A 20,380-nucleotide genomic window follows, 5' to 3' on the forward strand; every position below is an offset into this window, starting at 1 on the left:
CATTATTATCGGTGCATCGTTCCACAAATAGATGTAGCAACATCACTCATAGCAATGGTAACTACCTATGCCAGGCACAGTATCGCTGTCCTCTGTTTCTTTATTATTTATGCTCTTTCATACTTCGCTTCACGTTGCGCAACGAACATCGAGGAAATTGCAAACAAAATCCTCAGCCTTACCACCACTCTCACAGAAAGTAGTCAATAAACACACTAGCAACATACTGATAACTCAAATACAATGGACAAGACCGGTGGCGATCTGCTAAAAACGAGCCTATGAATTCGTCGGGCCGCGTGCCTGCCGTTAGCAATGTACTTCTTATCAATCAATATTCTTTTGTTGCGACCTCATTGTATGTTTTTATTCCTTCAATTCTCTTACCTTCCCTTGATACGTTGATTGCAGAGACTCAATGCTGGCGCCTAGCGCCAGGGGCCGCCACCATCGCGGATGCCGCGAATTGTGCAGATGGAGGGCGCTGTTAGCGGTAGCAGCACGATTCTGGGCAACGCTTGCAGGGGCAGTATGTATCTCACAGAGAGGCCGCGCCCTGCGCTCGTTGTCAGGTGAAACAGATTTTTGTTCTGACTATTCGAGGACATGCTTGAACCGCGCGACGGTGAATGTACAAATAGAAAGACGTCATTTCCCCCTTTCTCTGTTTCTTTCTCCTTTCTGTCTTTGTCTTAATACTGGCTGGGCACTAGATGAGGTTTGTCGCAGCCTTAGTTAGCATGCGGGAGGTTGATAGCGGCATTTCCATAATCTCTACCACCATGGGCCACCGCTAGCTATTGTAGTCATGCTCTATCAGCGTCACAGCCTTTTCCAGCCTTTTCGTTCAACTCCTTAAACTTAACCTCCATTCTGACGGTGGGGTACTGCGAGATCTGGTTGTCTCTCTACCGGCCGTGGAATTCGGGGCTGCAATGGAAGTGGCAGCAATGTCTATGCAAATAGGCATCACGCCGACAGACAAACGAAGAATCTAAGACAGCGTAATTGCCTTACCTCTCCCAAAAGTTATCCTGCAGTTGAAGGCAGACGCGAGTCGGCCGCGAGTGTCGGCTGGAACAGCAAAAGATGTTAGACTGTGGGACAACGAGAAAAAGAATTGACTCAAGGGTTTACAAGGCGCATGGAGAACGTGCCCCAAGTCACTCTCGGAATGTTTTTCCGCTGCATACGGAATGTGCATACTGGCGAAGTCACGTAGGGCCGCGGACAGTAGCACGAACAGCGCCGACAGCGGAGATCCGAGTAGCTTCGCTTATTGTCCGCCCAATAGAAAAATGTGTAGCCGTATTTGAATGCGCAGTTGATTTCTGGTGATAGTTGAACGTTATTAGAGTGACAGTGGTAGGAGGCTACATATGAAAAGAACTGCACGCAGGACACAGCGATCGCTGCCAGCGCTTCGCGAGCAGACAGGACCGAAGTTGATGACAGAAAACTAAGCACAGTCACCAAGGCAGAGTTGCCCATCGAAAGCCCTGCTTTCGGAGATAGCCGTAACATATTTTTCGTCATTTCGTGCCACCGTCGACCAACCACCGCTCCTCTGAAACTAATTAGAATTCAATCTAGAATCAAGCTTTCTTGATTGTAGTCGTGTGAAGAAAGAAGGAACATCCCTAAGGAAAGACAAAAAAATGTCCGGGGTTATTCACTGATCGATAAGTCGATGAATTGCCCGTTCTTGTCTGAGGAACGGCGCGACACCAAAGCAGTTGGCCTCTATAACGGCTCTTAGCTAAAAGATATTATTACGCTATATTTGCGGCTTTTAAAAAGTGTTTGTTGTTGCAATTGATTTGTTCCCAAAATAACAAAACGAATGCGAAAATGCAGACACGCATATTCTACGTTACATACGGTAGGGCAGACAACCTATCGTAAGTACAAAAAATTAGTTTTTAAGATATTGGAATTTAAACATACCCAAGCTTCTTCGTAAGAATGATCATCGTCATTTTGGAAGGGGCGTCTCAAAACACGAAAATACATGATTTCATTATTGCATTATGTCACATTTTATTGATTTACATGATTGAACACAGAGTATTGATCTCTTACTCGCAAAATTCGAGGATCATGGCAATATCCCCAGAAGTTATTCTTCAGAAGAGGACTGATACATGTCTTCAAAATGTAGAGGGTATTTAATCTAGGCACTCCAAATCGTCATATCTAGGACGCTAATTTTCGAACGATTTATTATTTTACCGATTTTATTTGCACGTAAAAGAAGATTATATAGCTAGTTATTCAGTTTCAGATAAGTTACTATCAGTTGTTTTGAGTAGGAAAGAGATAAAAGCTCCATAGCGAAGACGGTATACGAATTTAAGAAGATAACCAAGTCATGTCGCTAGTTGTACCAACTAACCGATCATCCGATATTCGCATCAGTTTCAAATAGAGCCGCTGCTCAGATCTCTTTTTGCCGCTTTCTCCGAGGATCCAGCAAAGTGAACCCCTTCAAATCATATCGGACTATCGTTCCAGAATGAATGCAGTATAACGCCATTTTGTTCATCGGCACATATTGAAGTTTCAATCGTTTTGGATGAACTCGATCGTGGAAATGAGGCAAGAAAGTGCTATTTTCGTATGTTCATTTGTATAGGAGAAGCATTAGCATCCTTCGGGTAGTTTGCACTCAAGTCAAGTTTTTTCATATCCTTCAACTTTAACGATCAGTTTCCCGTTAATTACTACTCATATGTTACGAGCTTGACCGACGGTGTGTTACACATCATTGCTTATACTTCTCTCTCTAATTGTAACATCTGATGCAAAGATATCGGACTGCCTTTCACTTTGCAAATCTCACGAACTGGCTTCTCTTTTTCGCTCCCGCGGGCGTTTTTAAAAATCTGAAGCAAACGTGTTTACGTCACTTGCATTCTGATCAAGGCGAAAGCTTCAAATAGAAAGTCACTTGCATAGATATGGGCTCGCCAGCGAATGGAAGCTAGAGATTTTTGCTGGCGTACCTATAGCAGGAGCTAGCTCTCTTTAAGTTCTAAGAGGGCCAGTGCTTGATCGCGCTTACTTAGACGACCCCCAAAAGTTTTATGACGAGGTCTGCATAGCAAACAAGGCCGCAGAATCCTCTAGAGTCCTTTGCGAACGGTGGCATTTGTCAAGAAGTCAGCCGCTGGGTAATTGGCATGCCGACGCTCCGGAACTAGGAGAAATTCTAATAGGACACCTTGAAGCCCGTCGGTCTTCGAAGTGACCCGTCTCTAAACCGGTGCAAATTCGCATTCCTCTACTCCCAGTAGTGGCACCAATTCTGCCGGATATCGCCCCACACCTTTAACGGAAGAAAGGAACGGCAAAGGCCACTCTGTGCCCATCTGTCGAACGGACAGCCAAGGGCGTGGCCAGGGGACAATCAAGGCCTAATCAGTGGTCAACGGTAGCAAACATTATATCTTTCGGCAGGGTAGGACTATAGATAGGAAAATCGACAAAAAGCCGTGACAGACTACTATGGAATATATGACGACACTTATGGTACGTTCTACCCCATCTAGGTGTGCATTTAAGATTTTTTCTTTTAACCGTGCACAGGACCTACTCTGTCTGTTGACAACGTTTATCGATAAGCAATTATATGGGGCATATAATAATATAAATGATAGTATAAAGGTAGAATAAAAAATGGCCTAAAGGAAGCGAGTTGCTTGAGGTAATAGGCGGCGTCGACCTGAGAATTCAGTCGTCGGTGAAAGAAGGCTATCCAGTCAATTAGGGATAGTTGCAAAATGTGGTACTATTTAGAGGATGAGAAAGGACCTGGTTTAGCTAAAAGATTGCGAATAATTAACATATTACGCGAGCGAAAAAATAACTGTGGAGTGATTGGTGATCTTAGCTTTCAGCGTGAATGTGTTTGTTTTGATACGATGCACTGCTCACATGAGTTGACAATGCTGACAACTTCTACTACGCTTAGCGGCTACATCTATGTACCGGCTGCACACAGTCTCGTATACAACTAACTCAATCATATTATACCAACATAGCTAGATGAAGAACATGTATGTAATGAAAATCATGTGGCTTTGCTAATACTACTGCCTGTTTGATACGCGCAAGTAGTTCCGGTTAGCCGAGAACCGGCATCATTCACTGGCCAGTCTCGTAGAAAATTGTTTATTTTCCGCCGACTCGGAGCCAAAATATACCAGTTGCAGGAACTAACTAACAAGGACAATAAACAATAGAGCTATAATCATGACGTGCCACTATTTACTAATCTAATGATTAAGAATAGTTTATAAAACCATGTTATGTCAATTTCATCACAAATATATACTACTTTTAGCCGTAGCCCTAGGGAGGAACACTGGTAAACAGTAGCTAGACTACCCCATAGCTATTATTTGTGAGGCAAGACGATGCTAGCGGCATCGCACCGTCATCTAACACTGTTACAGTAGACAAGAAGAATTAAATTAAGCAAAGGGAAACCAGCGCTGTTGTTTAACATCATTGGAACCTAGGCAACGCAGGCCCTCCACAGATTTCAACGACATCCTAGACGTGTAAGATAAAAATAATATACACTTTGCTTTATCACATCCAGATTCATTTTATCAGGATTTACAACGCCACGCACTACGATATTCTAGGCACACGTATAGACACTGACGATTTTATAGATCACTGAAGAGATGAAAGCTAATGCAAAGCCGGCGCGATGATTTCAGACAAGATCGTCACAGCACGAACATAAGCATAATCTGATTTATAATAGTCCATAATGCAACCGATGCTACAGTCATTCTCTCTGAGGACTTGACCCTATTACGAGAAAATGCCATCTAAATTCGTTTTGTTTTTATAAATGTATACCTGAACATGCATCATCGACTTTCCCTGTCACCACCCCTCCCTACCACTGGCAGACCACATTCGCCACTCATGTTCTGTCTAATACTAAGGTCAGGAAAAATAGATAGACACTAGGTGGTAGGCAAAGGTACATTACTTGGTCAGGCCCCACTGGCTGGGCTAAGTTATTGTACTTTACCCCTTTTAGGCCGCAAGCAGCCGACCTCTATGTCGGCGTACTTTCGGCGCCCAATCACTCTCACTTTGACTTCGGTGCAACGTAATCTGGTAGCGTAACGAGGCACCCTCACGCCATACATTTACCAGACCCATAACTGAGCCAAGGTAAGGTTTTTGACCGACATCAAAGATCACTGCTGCTGAATTTCCGCTGACATTAAAGAACTGCTAAAAATCGTCGTATCAGGACGGCCTGCTGATTTGTTAACGGTATTGTAACAAGATGTATAACATGATGAACACCCCTAATAGTGCAATGTAAAAGTTTTTCTCAAGTAGCTTTATTCGTTTAAAGTATGCACCACAAGATGGGTTCTCAAACGCCAAGATCCGCGTTTCAGGAAACAAAATGGCAACATATACAGGGCCTCTATCTAATTCGAAACTAGAAGGGAAGCGGTAGACACTATGTTTACTCTATTTATTAAGCACGTTTAGTTTACAAAAAATTAACGACGAAAATACATTTCAAGCGTCTACAATGTATAAACAGTTTAAGCTGTTGCAGGAGCCTACATAAGGCTAACAGGTATATATACACGAAGAAAATGTGAAATAATGTTCTTGAACCTAACGATGTTCTTTCCTCTGTTACATACGTGTGTATAATAATAATAATAATAAAAGACCAAATTGTAATGTGGAAGCGAAATTATAAATGCGCTCATCATTTTTTCTATCGAATTACCATTATCTTACTTCTGTTTCTTAGAAGCTTAATTATACCAGTTTCAGCTGTGTGCATCCTTCGTGAGCTTATGGAAGTTTATAAATTTGAAATAGGAATCGATGTTTTTTTCCTACAGATCATCAGGCCGCTAACTAAAATGGCTCCGCTACAACGATTTTCTCTACTATGTCGAACGGTGTTTTTCCTTTCTCGAAATCTTTAGGTAGTTATAATTTCATAGAGCTTATAAGCTATAAACACAATTTAAGAGAAAACGATAGTTGATTCTTACCAGCTGTTTCCTTCGAATGGCCAGCCGATTTGGAAAAACGTACATGCTTCCAGAAAGCGATACGTTGATTACTGGCTCATATTCTTTTCTATTATAAGGTCCCATGATTAAGTTAACCCTCCTCCAGATGACTGTGTTGAAGCAAGAATCTCAACATGGTTCAAACACCAGCGAGAAAAACTAGTTAGGAGCCAAATTGAGTAGTCCAGCTGTTTCCTAAGCACCTTTTTTCTTTTAAAGAGAATGAGGCTTTCCAGCCTCGCATCGGCGGCAATGTTCACCCCTTCTTCCTAGCCGATGAATGAATCGAAGACTTGAGTGCACCATAAAAGCTTCGGACAACAGTGAAGATACCGCTCCTGCCTCTTGCTAGCACAGTCGACTTTCGCTGTTCAATTGAGTCTGAGCCGATCCACTCTAGGCGCCGATATTCGGGAGGTAGGCAGCCGATAACGCCATTTCGGCGGAAGCCACCTTGGCCACCTGAGGCCACGCTGGGCGCCGTTGGATGCTGTAAACCGCTTGAGGTCACAGAGTCGCTAGCAAAGTCGACGGCCATCTAATAGGTACTCGATTGAAGTGGTAAAGTGGAAGCGCCGATGCTTGGCCTAAAGGCTGGGCATTGCTCCTTGTCACTGAATTGTCCTCACGACTATTACTGGTGTTAGCATGATGTGATGATGCTATGGTTAATGCCTGGCTGCGCTCCCCGTTTGCGCCTAGACTTAATTATACAGAAGGAGCCTAGCAATTTTCAGACCATTTTTATGGTTGAACATTGCTTGCAGTGATGAAAGAAAATGAGCTGGAAAATGACATCTTCACCAGGAAATATCCGGTCGCAGAATAACAATGGCATACTAAGTCCGTGTATTAATAAAATATATCGCGTCGTGAACTCTTGTAGATAGTTGAGAACTCATATCATCCTGAAATCTATTATGAGCTTTAAAATTTAAAGTGAAATTTCTTTGAATTTATTTATAACAAAACAGCATTGAAAATTGGTAACATTACCTGAATTTTTGAGATCCTAGAGCCCAGTCTAAACCAACCAAATCCTGAGTACAATGCAAGAGCAGATTCTGTTTATAAGTAAGTAATTGGGCACGTTTGGAGCAATCTCAGTAATATTATCAAATATTTCGAAGTGTTTATCGTTCTTCATCAAACACAAGCTAGTTCATCTATGGAGGTACATGTATTTTTACCTCATGAAGAGGTACCCTTATCAAGACAACACTTTTAAAGTTTATACAACTGTATTAGCTTGCGTAATGCAGGATACAATCGCGTTACCTTTTCTCTTGGTATTCCTACTTGTAATACTTAAGTCTTGACCTTTCTAGGTTTTTTAGCAAAGAACGATACTTCTTTCCAATAAAGATACCCTGAGTTTCCATTGTGCTTTCTAACTCCTCTCAAACTTAGCATCGTTCACGATCCTTCACTTGTCCTCCCTCCAAATTCCCGCCTTCGGTTTTGCTACTTCTCCTGTTTCCTCTATATCCTGTAAATCTCTTCCTTCCTGTCCATCGCATAATTCCTAGTTGCGTTAATCGTGTTAGCATGAATTATTTGCCACTTATTTTATGACGCGAACGGATTTTCATACAGCTTGGCCTAATATTCAGCTTAGCAGCTACTGTTTGCCTTCCTAATATAAATTTTTCGATTCTTTGTTTACCCTACTGCGCATTATCAATACAAAATAAACCATTTTTTTTTTAAAATTCGTCTATAGAAATGCTTTTGTTATTGGACTAGTTCATGATGGGCTTTTGTGCTTAAGATAAAGACTCTTTGAGGGTGGATGATCCGGTACTGCATCACAAAAAAATGACATCACGTTGTAATGTTGTAGAGTTCATTTTACTAATAATAATAATATTTATGTTCTGGATCATATGTACACGTATGTGTGTTTATGTACTCAAAGTTCGCCAATGACGTATGGTACAGGACAGGTATAAATACATATATATATATATATAACGAACCACTCTCAAGCTCCCAAATACATAATAACAAGTAACAACGTTGGACTACGCCTTTACAGGCATTTTTTTTATTGTTAACTAAGCAACACCCTGGAGCCTTACTTGAATACCGATACAGCGATCAACGGTAGGACATTATCATGGGCCGTTGAAATAGAAAACTATCTATCGCAACCTTCACCTTATTCAGGCTATTTTGTTCCAATAGGAAACAATGATACCGATGTTAGAACCTCACTAAGTACAACCTGTCAGGTTCGAACTAGAATATGAGGCTTTCGAATGGAACTACACGTTTAGATGCACAGATTGAATTATTTGGCATAGCTAATTTATATATCATCTTCAAGTATCGGGTTTATCTGTGACTTATCCGTTTTAACTTCCCATATTTTTTCCTGTTAATTTGATTTTTGTCACAAAATAAACTAGTGCTTCCTAAGCATGTTGTGTGTTGTCGAAGGCACATCAAGAAAACAAGATACGTGGATCTTTATTATAATCGTCACATATTTATCGCTGTCTACTTAGTTACTTTCATTGAACTTATGCATATTTATTTGTACGTATACAAATAAACGATTATTTAATTTATTTAACTGCAAACAACTATTGCTCTAACAATAAGCGTATCCTTATTTTCAGACGGATCATTCCGCTATTTGGTTCTTAAAATTGTTTTTCTACTCGTCGAAATTCGTCGCGGGAAATTACTCTGAGTAACGCACACGAACGTAAAGCTACAGACTCTGCTAAGCACGAACGACAAATGTCAGACGCCAAGGTACCATAGACATCCTTTGGAGAAGCATGCGGAAAGTAGTGGCGTGGACCACCCTCACAGACAAGCTGTGTCTGTACCAAGACGCAGCGCGACTAACATGCTCCAGGTGTCACGCGACCTCGGCTTGATTCCTTTAGCCTATCGGGAAACTGGCCAGACGAACGTAACCCAGCTAGGACTTTCACCTGTAGTATACTAGTGGAAAATGGTTTTGTCCTCCTCATCATGACGCCGTATGACTATCTAGGATAGCCTAAACCGGAACTTCAATTGTCATTGTTACACACAACTATATATGTATGTAATTATGTACACTTCTATTCCAGCATATCCGCTTTTTCGTTTATGGGCTAGATAAAGTGGCGGATGGCCAAGTGACTAATATTTTAAAGATGTTAAGCTAATCATTAGACCGAAAGCCATTATGATAACAATATTTCTTTCCCGACACGTCTTCCTCTGTAGGCGAATCTCATTTGAGAATATAGCCAGTTAATAAGGTTAAATGCCCTTAACAGTCTCCCTCTTATTTTAAAAACATGTGATGTTATGAAGAGCAGAGGTGTGGGTGGTACTAGTTATAAAAGTTGACACATTTTAATTTCCTTCAAGATATTTTACACAGTGTCTTTAGCAATAACGTGAGGCTTTCGAGCCAAGCTATAGGCTAACTCTAAGTCCCATTAGTTCCGGGATTCGGCTCGATTGAGGTTAGACTTTTCAAAATCTTTTTTTAAAAAATTATCCTATTAACCAATGTGGATGGCAACGCTACCCTTCGAAGCTTTGTTGGCGAAAGTAAATATAGTATATATTATAAAGTCTCACCGCATATGAGGATATCGTAACAGAAAAGTCCAAGAAGAAGGTGAACTACAAGTAAGAATCAATAGATGACATAGTTGCCATCATATTCAATGCCATTAGAGAATATACAAACATTAAAAACAATGATACTAGGAAATCCCCAGAGGAAATACAACAATTTTTAGAATACTGACTCCGTATTAACCTTTTGTTGATATTGCACTAAATAGAGCACGGGCAATGTATGATTAACTGTGAACTCTTTCTTTTTATTAAAAGAAAATCATTGAATTCTACCCGTTTGGCCAGCTGAGTCATCAGGCTCGGCGCAATTCTAGTGCTAGTATGTCGCTAACAATGCAGATATTAAATTCGCAGAAACCTCCGTGCCACAGATGTGGCGCCAGTTACTACCTGCATAAAAATTAAATTTACTCAATCGAGTCCGTTTTTTGATAGCCAAAATAACATAAATCTAACGGACACATGTTCCTTTTTTGGTGTAATGGGGTAGCATATCGGTACGTTTACCGTTTCTGCCTGCCTCGTTGGCTGACACTTGTGCCACTCGTCAGATTGTTTCATAAACATACACATATCTTATTAACGCATAAACAATACTCGTCCGGCATCTACGATGCTGAATTTTCCATAACTCCATTATAAAAAGCCAAGTAATACTGAATATGGCGAAATTACGATTTAAAAAGAGTCACTTTAAAAAACGGATTTGGACGTCACCTGACGAAATCTTTGAACTGGTAAAACGTTACGCTGTAACAAGACATACCTCTTTATGCTGTATTTTATTTTTCGATGTTAGTGTTAAAGCTGTTATTGATTGATTACATGTTTTGAGTGTACGATTTCTTCACCAATTTCGACCACCTACATTTTCCGAGTCCGTCAGACAACCCAAAGTAAATGTTACTCCAATGACGTTTCCCGAGCTCTTTATTACAACGTATGGATTTTTTCTAATAGCTGCTGGAGATATATTTCACCTTTTTGCAGATTGGGCTCATCACTACCAAAGCAGTTCTCTTCTGCGAGTCGATCTTGTATGATTGTTTTCGTATGATTGCGCATACGCGCGTCCATGACCGCTCATCTGTGTCATCTGGCGTCATTACCTCGACTATTCAGTTTGTCTGGCCATGCCTCTGTGCATGTACTCTATATAGGACATACTGTAAGCAGCGCACCCATATCGTTCAACACATCAGAAACGTCGGGTCGCTTTCAGGGAACCTACTCGAGGAGGATTAACCCACAGCCTCGCTCCATCTCTGTATTCGATGAACGGCCATACTGTCAAGCTTAAGGTCACTACCGTCACCTAAGGAGCCTCCATCGAAGATACAGAAGACACTATAAATCATAAAGTCGCGTGCGAAATGCTTTTTCTGTTGGTGCTCACTATTGAGCACCTACATGTACTCACACGGCTAGATAGGTAGGAAATGAAACCGAACGAAAGACAAAAGGAGCGGACATCTCCCACGAGAGACGGAACACATGCACCAATTCAGGAACAGTAGTGGCTTGCGTGGGACCTGCCGATGCCTTAAACACAATACTCATGTCGCAGGTAGCGCAGCGGAGGGGGAAGCAGTGTCAGCATAGTCATTTGCCTGATTCGAACAGGGACATCTTTCGATTGCTATGGTATGATTACTATTATTATTATTATCTCTGGAGGAAGACAATATTATTGAAGCTATAGGATCGTTTCCATTTCCGAACGCTGGCACACGTGGCAGGATCAACAGGCAGTAGTGAAAGGAAAGCTTGGTCGAATCCACCAAACCAGGCTTTCATTTCACTACTAACCGAGCAATAAAAATAATAACAAGAGGAGTAATAACGCGTGCAGTATCAGTAGCCAAAGACCAGCAATGAAGATTGGGTGACAACTAAGGAATATTGCGTCCATACTCGTAACAGTGGCCTGTGTTTTGGCCGAAAATGGGCCAAAGGAAAATACTAACAACGAACATTTTTCGTTGCTCAGCTGAGTTGTCTGTGTTCCAGCTAAGCGGTTCCATCAAGCCATACAGTATTATTCCCTCAGGTCGCCATCGTTGTTTCTCCTGTTATTTATTACGTGATCTAGAAAGCATCTCGGGAGCGAGCTGCCAGAACGCTGATGTCCCGCCACGTTACTATATCTCAGCGACGTATTATATTTATATCAATTGGGAAGAAATGCTCAGGTGAGCCTGCGTGTGTGCGCCGAATGTGCAGATGGTCATCTTCTGTCAAAAGCATGTGCTTCCGTCTACCCAAGCAATAATACACGACGTATGTTTAGAGGAAAGCGCGACCTCGAAGATGAACGATGAATTTGGAGAGTAGTTTCATTGCCTACTATACAATTCAACTAAAACCCTAATAGGATCGAGGCCTATGGAAATGACAAGGCTGAACCTGTTACTTCCAACATTTTTCTCATTTAATTAAAGCCTTTAGAAATTGGAACATTTAGAGAAGTTTTAGGCGTTCCGTTTTCGTACAATAGATTATATAGTATAGTTATCAATGGTTGAGGTCTAAGGCTTCCTTTTAAATAGCAGTGAGTTATGATTTTATTTTAGCGAGAAGAGTTTTCGTCCAGTACAATTAATCATTATATTAAAATATCGTTGCTTATAAAAATCTTTCATTGTGTAAAAAAAAAATTAAATTGTAAATTTAGCCTTCGAAATTAGTCTATCATTTTTTCGGCAGTGATCGGCCGAAGAGAAAGTTTACGAGCTGAGCGCTTTCGTTTCGGCTGGCTACAGTGAACATAGCAAATCAATAAAAAACCTATTTTCGAAAATGTTTTCGGCATCGTTACGCATTAGGGGAGTCCGTTTATTTAACAATATATTATTATATGATACAGTTATAATTTCACGTTGCAAATGCACTTTAATACGCAGTATTTCAAATGGTGAGTAGCCCTGTGTAAATGGCCCGAACCCAACCTAGAACTTGAATCAGAGGTAGGTTTTAATCGTATGTTTCAAATTAGAATTGGATGTTCAGTGCTGACTGTAGAGTTAGGGCTGAGCCGCAGTCGGATCTGGTGGAAAATTCCATATAGATGAGCGTCGCCTTTGACAAAGAAGACGCTGTAAGCCGAAAGCTTCATTAAACTGTATTCTGACGACGACGAATTGGTGTAACCTACCTTAACAGGATGACTAATCGTTTTCAAAGATTCTAAACGGTTGTATGTCCCGTGTCTACTCACTAGGCAGCACATATTCCAGACCTAAGAGCTACTTTACTACAATATTCTAGTATGTGTATTGTTTCTTCGAAAAGAATTGGCAATACTGTCGTTCAAGCATCATTGCGGATTCTTAAACGTCACAATAGATCTTTATGTTTTTTCCCCGCTAGGCATTCCATTAGACGGCTGGCTTCTGGCACGAAGCAAGATGTGTCTATGCCCGGCTTCGAATTTTGTACCACAACGGTTCCCAAGTGCAGTCTAAAATGAAAAAAAAAAACTGATTCGACGACGGGGCAATTCACACTCGATCGACTAACGCCGATACAGAAAAGGCCACATTCGCACAGCTTATTCTTATACGTATGCGTAGTCCTTAAGAATAAGCCATGCAAAAAGCGAAACGAGCTTCATAGGTTTGCTTGGATATATACCAGTGTTTCACTTATCCTATTTTTTATCGTTCAGGATAACACGTACACCATGAGGTAAATTTTGCATTATTATTGTCATGTATTTCCCGTCTAGCTTCTTTCTGCTCGTCTAAAAATAATAAGAATATTTTGATTTCGCACGTGCTGTTCATTAGAGGGAGGCTACGCTATGCTTAAGTAGAAGGTGGATTCTATGCAGATAGTCGCCGACGCACATGAGAGGCTAAGCTTAACAAGATAAGACCGCTATTGAATTGTTGAAGAGATTGTTCGTTTCAAGTTTTGGCGCGTTTGTCTTCCTCTTTTGAGCGTTTCGTATCTATTTCATCTGCTGCAGCGGGAATCAAAGCTGGACACCGACGTTCCCAAGGGAAGAGCACTAGGGTACAGCGGTGGAAAGGGAAAAATCAGCTGGGAAATAGAGCTGACTATATTCCGGAGATATTTATTAATTAAGCCTTCGACTGCGCGTTAGGCACACAATTTCATCTGCTCAGATTGCGTTCGGTGATGAAGCTGAGCAAGGATATGTCTAGCAAAATGGAAGTCACAATCCCACCATTAACAAGGGCAAATAGAGCAGAGTTACGCAGGGTTACACCGTCGATACTGTTCCCCGCTGAAATTGCACGAAATCTGGATGATTTTTTTAGCCAGGATTTCTGTGCACACAAATAATAACTCCCACGAAATTGATTAATACAAAGAAATGGGCACGAAGTTCACATCACGTTTATTTGGGTTGTAAATATTGCATCCCATTGCTAGAGCGGACCATTTTCTGCAAATGTAATGACAGTGTCAGCTAATCGTAAGGTGTCCTGAAGTATTTCTATTTAAAAATTACACACAGTGTCCTTCTTGTTCAGAGTGCACATGTACACAGCTTCTCCGTCAGTAGTTAATAACCTACGTTGGTGCATTGGGCATGCGTTAGGGCTCCCTCTGCTAGCCGCGGGTATCGAGTTATATAATATCACGCCACCCCACTCATATTGATTACACTCGATCGTCTGGAGCTCACCGGACGTATTTGGAACGTGAGCTTGAGCAGTGAGATAGCAATGAAGCAACTGTATAGCTGTCGGACTACGCGAGACATTAATGTTTTGTAAATAAATGCGTACAAATTTCTGTACAACTTCCTGTACCGTATCTAATCTATAATAAAGCACTTCAGATACTTTGCGGTTCCGTTTGTCATAACAATGGTTGAACAAACATCGATCGTGCTCCATTAAGTCATCGGATTCTCTATGAATGTTTCAAGTCTTACGTATGTAGCTAGCTGGATCATATAGACTATTAGAACAAAACCCGTACACATGCAATATCATTTAATAACACAACATCTGTCCGGCACAACAGTGCCACGGTCTGTCTAGGTAACCAGACTTTCCAGTGTATATTGTTTTCGTTTCCCAACATTCCGCGTACTCTGTATGACTGTTTATAATTTAGATCTTCGTATCCAATTCAGTGTTTTCTTCTGTTTGACTATTTCTTCGGGCAGTTCCAGCTTTTGCGTGATAGCTAAATTACGAAGAAAGGACTCGCTTTGTTCACACAGATCGTATAGGATTAGGCCCAATTTTTAAAAAGGTGAAGGACAAAAAACCGATCGAGTGTGTGGCCTCTCCCTTTTGCCCCGTGTTTTTTTTGTAAGCAACAGCTAAGCGGACTTGCAACTTCGCAAAGACCTTTATCGAGAAGAGGAAATCGAGGAACGCCGTTATTAAAGCGTCTTGCTTGTTCGCCAACTCGTTAAAGCTCAACACGGTGGGGCAAGTATAAATTCTTTTCGCATATCTATTGTAATTAGTTAGCTGGATAGAGTGAACGCACCGAACCGGACGGTGAACGGACCGTCAGCGTATGGCAACACAGACACGCAACAATGAACGATAGATATTGGCTATTTTATAACTCTTGACAGAATCGGTATCTGAGATGGTGGTACACTTGACTTTGAATAATCTGCGTATGTATTTATCGTTCGAGCAAAAAGTGCTCGTTTTTTACGTGTGAATAACAGTCATTTAACAAAAACAATAGTTTATGCTCGTCATTTAATAGTGAGCTTGAAGTGCACCGCAATAAATAGTAGCAGCATCTCGGCAAAATGTTTTTGCCTATTTTTTTTTTTTTTTTATTTAAGCGTCGCCCCACGAGACTGGTGATGTTCGATATTTTAGGAGATAATTTGCGTTTCACATAGACGCGCAAATCGATATTAGTTAGCGCAAGCTAAAATCATGTTCCTATGGAATAGTTAATATGTATGGGCAATCAAATCTTAGGGCCGTCGCAAGCCATGCTGTAAAAAAAGATGTTTACATAATGCGTCGTTTTCTTACGTGATTTCATCTGTCCACTTCTCGATTTTCGACGATTGCTCCATAGAGATTAGCCCACGACACGACCAGAATGGCGCTGTTGTATCGTGTTAGGCGTTCACGGCCGGTCGAACAATATCTGAAGGGCTTTTAGAAATGCAACCAAGTTTATGTCATATGTGTGAAGGCTTGTCAGATAGTTTTATGGCCTGTTTCTTGAAGGTTCACTTTTTTTAGATCCTAGATAAAAGGTTCCTTCACCAAACGCTTTTGTCGATTGGTTGCTGCTGAAGGAGGGTCTAGGGTACGCTAATTCGCTTAACTTCTAGAACTACCGATATCGATCGTTTCTATCTTGACATTACGGAGGGTCTACCAAAATGAACATCTTGCGCACAGGATACAAAGCCTTTTGTTTATATAGCTTTGTTTATCTAATCGTATCTTATAAAAAGTTCTGTTCTATGAATCATTTCTCCGTTCTATGGCAGCATTTAACTAGTTCGATCGCATTAAATATTAAAGAACACCCATTTTCGACTACACAAATCTTCCCGGAGACTTTCATTTTTATTAGAACTTTAGGACTACACGTCATAGACGGAAGTGCATAGCACTAGCAGTTAGAAGCCGTCTTCAAAGCTGTCGACACAAACTGAATAATTCAATTGTTCCACGTAATAATTTTTTCTTAATCTAATAAATTAATTCATTTATATAGCAATAAATAAAAATTTAATTAGAAAAGATTTATTTAATTGTAAAAATCGTGCTTTTCGATTGGTATGGTAACTACTACTGTTAATGATGAAATGGAATATATTAGAATTCGCGGTCTCATTTGCTTCCACGGGCATTGTCCACAACTGTCTATCTGGAAATGCACCTGAGTACAGTTATATGTTGTTTTCTAAAAAAATCTGTAAGTTTCAGGGTGAATTAGATTGACACTTGAACAACATACGTACAAATATATACAGTCCAGCGTTAGTCACAAAACTTGATTATCCCTATACCCTTACCAATGGGATAGTCAAGGGATAATATAATCTCTCTCAAAAATTCTTAACGTAACAACATTTTATGTTCTATACGTCAGCGATACAATTTCGAGACGCCCTACAAACAAAGCATTTGCACAACGGGTAAAGGGGAAAAAAACCAATGTGCCATGCAGTGCGTACTTAGAGTCCGACAATACTTTGTTTCATTCTCTGTTCGCGTCGATCCATAGCAACGATTGCCACTGCTGCCTTATAAAATCGTCTAAGTAAACCTTAAAGAAACACCTTCACATAGAGTCATTCTCCGTTATTTGACGCTGTTGGCCTTCCATAGAACTCTCCTTGTCCGATTCCTCATTTTCCTTAACTTTGAGATAGAAAAGGCTCGTTGGCAGGACAACATATCCGACCTCAAAAGATGAACGGTGCTTCTGCGGCGGCTTGGGGGCTAAAGGGACTCTTCTCAGTGTTGAGGCAAGAATATCCCGAAGGGAGCTGACATGTTTGCTTAGTGTACTGCGTGTTTTCGGCTGTTCGCCCATCGCTGCTATTGAGCTCTAGCGTTCTGTGAAAAAAAAAAACAATATAGTCAGAATTAGTCCGTAACTAGTTCGTGCTTGGTGGACAAATCAATTTATATATATATATATGTATTCCGTTAACATGCAATGTATCGCATACGATATTAGCTCTAACGTTCAATATTCAAATTAAGTTATTTGTGGACGATCTAGTTCTGAGAACAGGTTTATAGAGAATGATTGGCACTTATTGAGGCTTTTTTTTTTTTTTTTTTTACTATAAATGGGAAATTCCGTGGTAGAAAAAATCGTTTTCGATAACGCATATTGTGTGCGTGCGTGCGTGCGCATGTGCGTATGCACTAATATGAAAGAACTAGAGCAGGTATCTTTGACAGAGGCGATTGATCATACTAAATACAATGCGTTCAGCTGGGTATGTTCTATTTGAACTGTTAGCGCTTAACTGACAAAACTAAAGGGACGTATATCGATTTTAGTACAAAGTTATCCGAAACCCATTCCGGCTTGTGCCGTGTCAACTTGCATGTCGTTTCCAAGAAAGCCAAAAGTTCCGTGCATCGATTTTGTCTGCCGCATTTGAAATATTACTCAGATTCACAATAACCCAGCAGTGTCGCTTGGAATCCGCTTTGGTCCCTACATGACGCGTCGTGGGTACGTTTTACTGTGACACGCCTATGGTAGAAGTTAACTACGGGATACGAATCTGTAACTCGATCAAAATTAACATATTTCGATAAAATACGATCGTTTCTGCGAGAAGAGGCAGTACGACGACAATTTTCGGAAACGAGATCGCTGAATCATGACACCTATTCTAAATACTGCTGTCCCATAGCATTATTGGATATAAAATGATAGGTCAATTTTTGTCGACACTTCCGGAATCCATTATCTACGTGAACATGTAATGAATTATTACTGGTTGACTGAAGGAAATGTTTTTACATATTTTGCCTTTGGGCCTGCGATCATCTACAGGTTTCTTTAGTCAAGCGTAGAGGTGTATCAGTAAACCATACCAGACTAAGTTGACGAGTGAGTGTCAACAATGGGGCGAGGTCATAGACAGAATCGGGTACAACATCTATAATTAATAACATATAGACTCCGGACGAGACAGCTGTCAGCTCTGCGAATTCATTAACGATATGTCTTACTCTAGGTAGAAAAAAGTGATTGTTTTCATATAGGACCTACAAAATAGTGATCGAGAACCAGCTGACGACGCACGTTCATGCCAGGAACAGTTGCCTGAACAAATGCAAGGCCTTCGATCGCCACGTACGTGCGGGAAGATAAATATCAGTAGTGTTTTTTCAAAAACATGTGTCCTTCGATGTAGCATAATCTGCTTGGAGGTTGATGCAAACGTACGCGTTGACTTCCAGAGGCCACCTAAAAATTTCACTAGGAGACAATTTTTATTTTGTTAATGTATAGGTATTTTTAACTATTATTATTTCAAATTTTAGGCGGCTTCAGGACTAGCAGTGTCCTATAATTTGAAAAGTTCCAAGATTACCATAGGCTGATTCAGTTTATGCCACTCCCAAAACGTGTCCGAGCCATGATTTCCCTGTATTCATTAATTAGCTCCCTATTATCACTACTACAATCGGGCGACACCTGACATCAAGTAGCAGTAATATGTAACTGGTAGACAGATCTAAGTGATCCTATCACCAGATAATTCAAGTTATCCCAGAATATGAATATAATCATTAGTGTCAATTTGACTTGCTACACAGTCAAAATGTCCTTGCGTGTTTAGGACATGGACATTGCTCAAAAGATTATCTACTTTTCAATGCTAATAGAGATTCGAAGCAATGCACAACCAATTTCAAATTCCAATTCATATATTTCAATTTCTTTATATGAATATCCTTGTGAAAAAGTTATTAAAAATAAGCATTACCAGCAAGCGCTTTGGTTTTTCCCTTCTACGAAAATATGTACTAACGTACGGCTTAGAATATTCCTTGCAAAACAACACGGTCTGTCTGTATAGCAAAAATCAATTCAAGCACTACATTTTTTTCGAACCAAATGTTTCTATCCGTGTTTAATTTCCAATTCAGCGGTTCGTTATCTGCTATCACCGACAGACCGCTTTGAAGGTATACTTGAGTAAAACTCTACGATGCCTTCTGATCCTTAATCTATTAAGTTACGAACAGATGACCAGCAATTAATTGCGCCTTCAGATGACAACCTTTTACACTGTTCTCATCCAACATCCGCTGGACGTACATCACAATGACTGCTGATATGTCATGCTTCTAAGTTTAACCATCGGACGGTCGGTGTATAGACTCGGGGGTGTGCAAACCAGATACACCTGATGCATTTTGCAGTACAGTTCGTGAACGGTATTGTAAATACATAGAATAAAAGTACTTGCCTTTAGATTGCGCCAGGAAAATCGTTTTGGATTTCACTATAATTTTCGACCCAGGCGACGGGAAACGGGGGCAGTGGTCGCGACTGATCAGCCCAGTTGCTTATAGTTGAAGGTGTCACAATCCAGAGTGGTATATTGTACATACGTCTCACGGTGTCATACTCTCCTAACAAGCAATAAATGAATGTAGCCTAGAGATTTGACGCTTTCACATAGAAAACACACGGCTACCTTTCCTTGCGATACACCAAACGGCTCGATCGCACTTGCAGCAGTCAAGATTTCAGTGTTCCGTTGCCGTTACGTGCTGTTATTTCGTTGCCATATCGCCTGCCGTTCGCTGCTGAAACAACTACCATAGCTGTTATTTAGCCTTTTCCGTCGGGCGTTCGAGCACAGCCAGCGGCTTAGATTAACTGTCGCGTTGTATCTGGCTGCTCGTCGAAAGAAAGCGGCAGTTATACGGAGCTGCGCTGACTTTAACAACTAAACAGATCCGCATTCTCGGGGCCATTGCGCGCAGCACGACGCCGCCGCCGCTTATGAGTGTTTGCGAAAAGCTGCTTTTGCAGCAACGGCGGCCGCCGCTGCTGGCGCCGTCAACGCTGTCTGTCTTTTGCTATAATAGAGGAGGCATTTACATGCCAGAAAGTTCCAAAACGGTGATGATGTGACGAAAGTGTCGTACGTTCATGTCGTTCGCTTATTCTGCGTATTATAGTGACGCGATAGAGAGAGTGGGAAGCTGATCGAGGAGCGGTGAGTAGGCCGCCGAATTTATCGG

The 20,380-nt window shown here is 40.9% G+C and overlaps 2 long non-coding RNA genes across 4 annotated transcripts; one reads left to right on the forward strand and one right to left on the reverse strand.

Moving 5' to 3' along the window:
- Positions 1-416: 416 nt before the first annotated feature.
- On the forward strand, positions 417-10,587 carry LOC147756789 (uncharacterized). The gene is made up of 2 exons (XR_015325479.1): positions 417-572; positions 8,702-10,587. It is a non-coding gene; the product is annotated as an uncharacterized LOC147756789 (long non-coding RNA).
- A 5,586-nt stretch (positions 10,588-16,173) lies between these two features.
- Positions 16,174-20,370, reverse strand: LOC111248355 (uncharacterized). 3 transcript variants are annotated; one of them, XR_015325476.1, is made up of 4 exons: positions 19,597-20,370; positions 18,390-18,599; positions 17,713-17,895; positions 16,174-17,209 (listed from the first exon to the last, which is right to left on the reverse strand). It is a non-coding gene; the product is annotated as an uncharacterized LOC111248355 (long non-coding RNA). The 3 variants fall into 3 exon arrangements; XR_015325474.1 differs by lacking the exon at positions 17,713-17,895 and having other exon boundaries at positions 19,597-20,348; XR_015325475.1 differs by lacking the exon at positions 17,713-17,895 and having other exon boundaries at positions 18,390-18,587; positions 19,597-20,338.
- Between the last annotated feature and the right edge of the window lie 10 nt (positions 20,371-20,380).

The sequence above is a fragment of the Varroa destructor genome, unplaced genomic scaffold (genome assembly GCF_002443255.2).
Source record: "Varroa destructor unplaced genomic scaffold, Vdes_3.0 BEIS01000003.1, whole genome shotgun sequence".
NCBI classification, from domain to species: Eukaryota; Metazoa; Arthropoda; class Arachnida; order Mesostigmata; family Varroidae; genus Varroa; species Varroa destructor.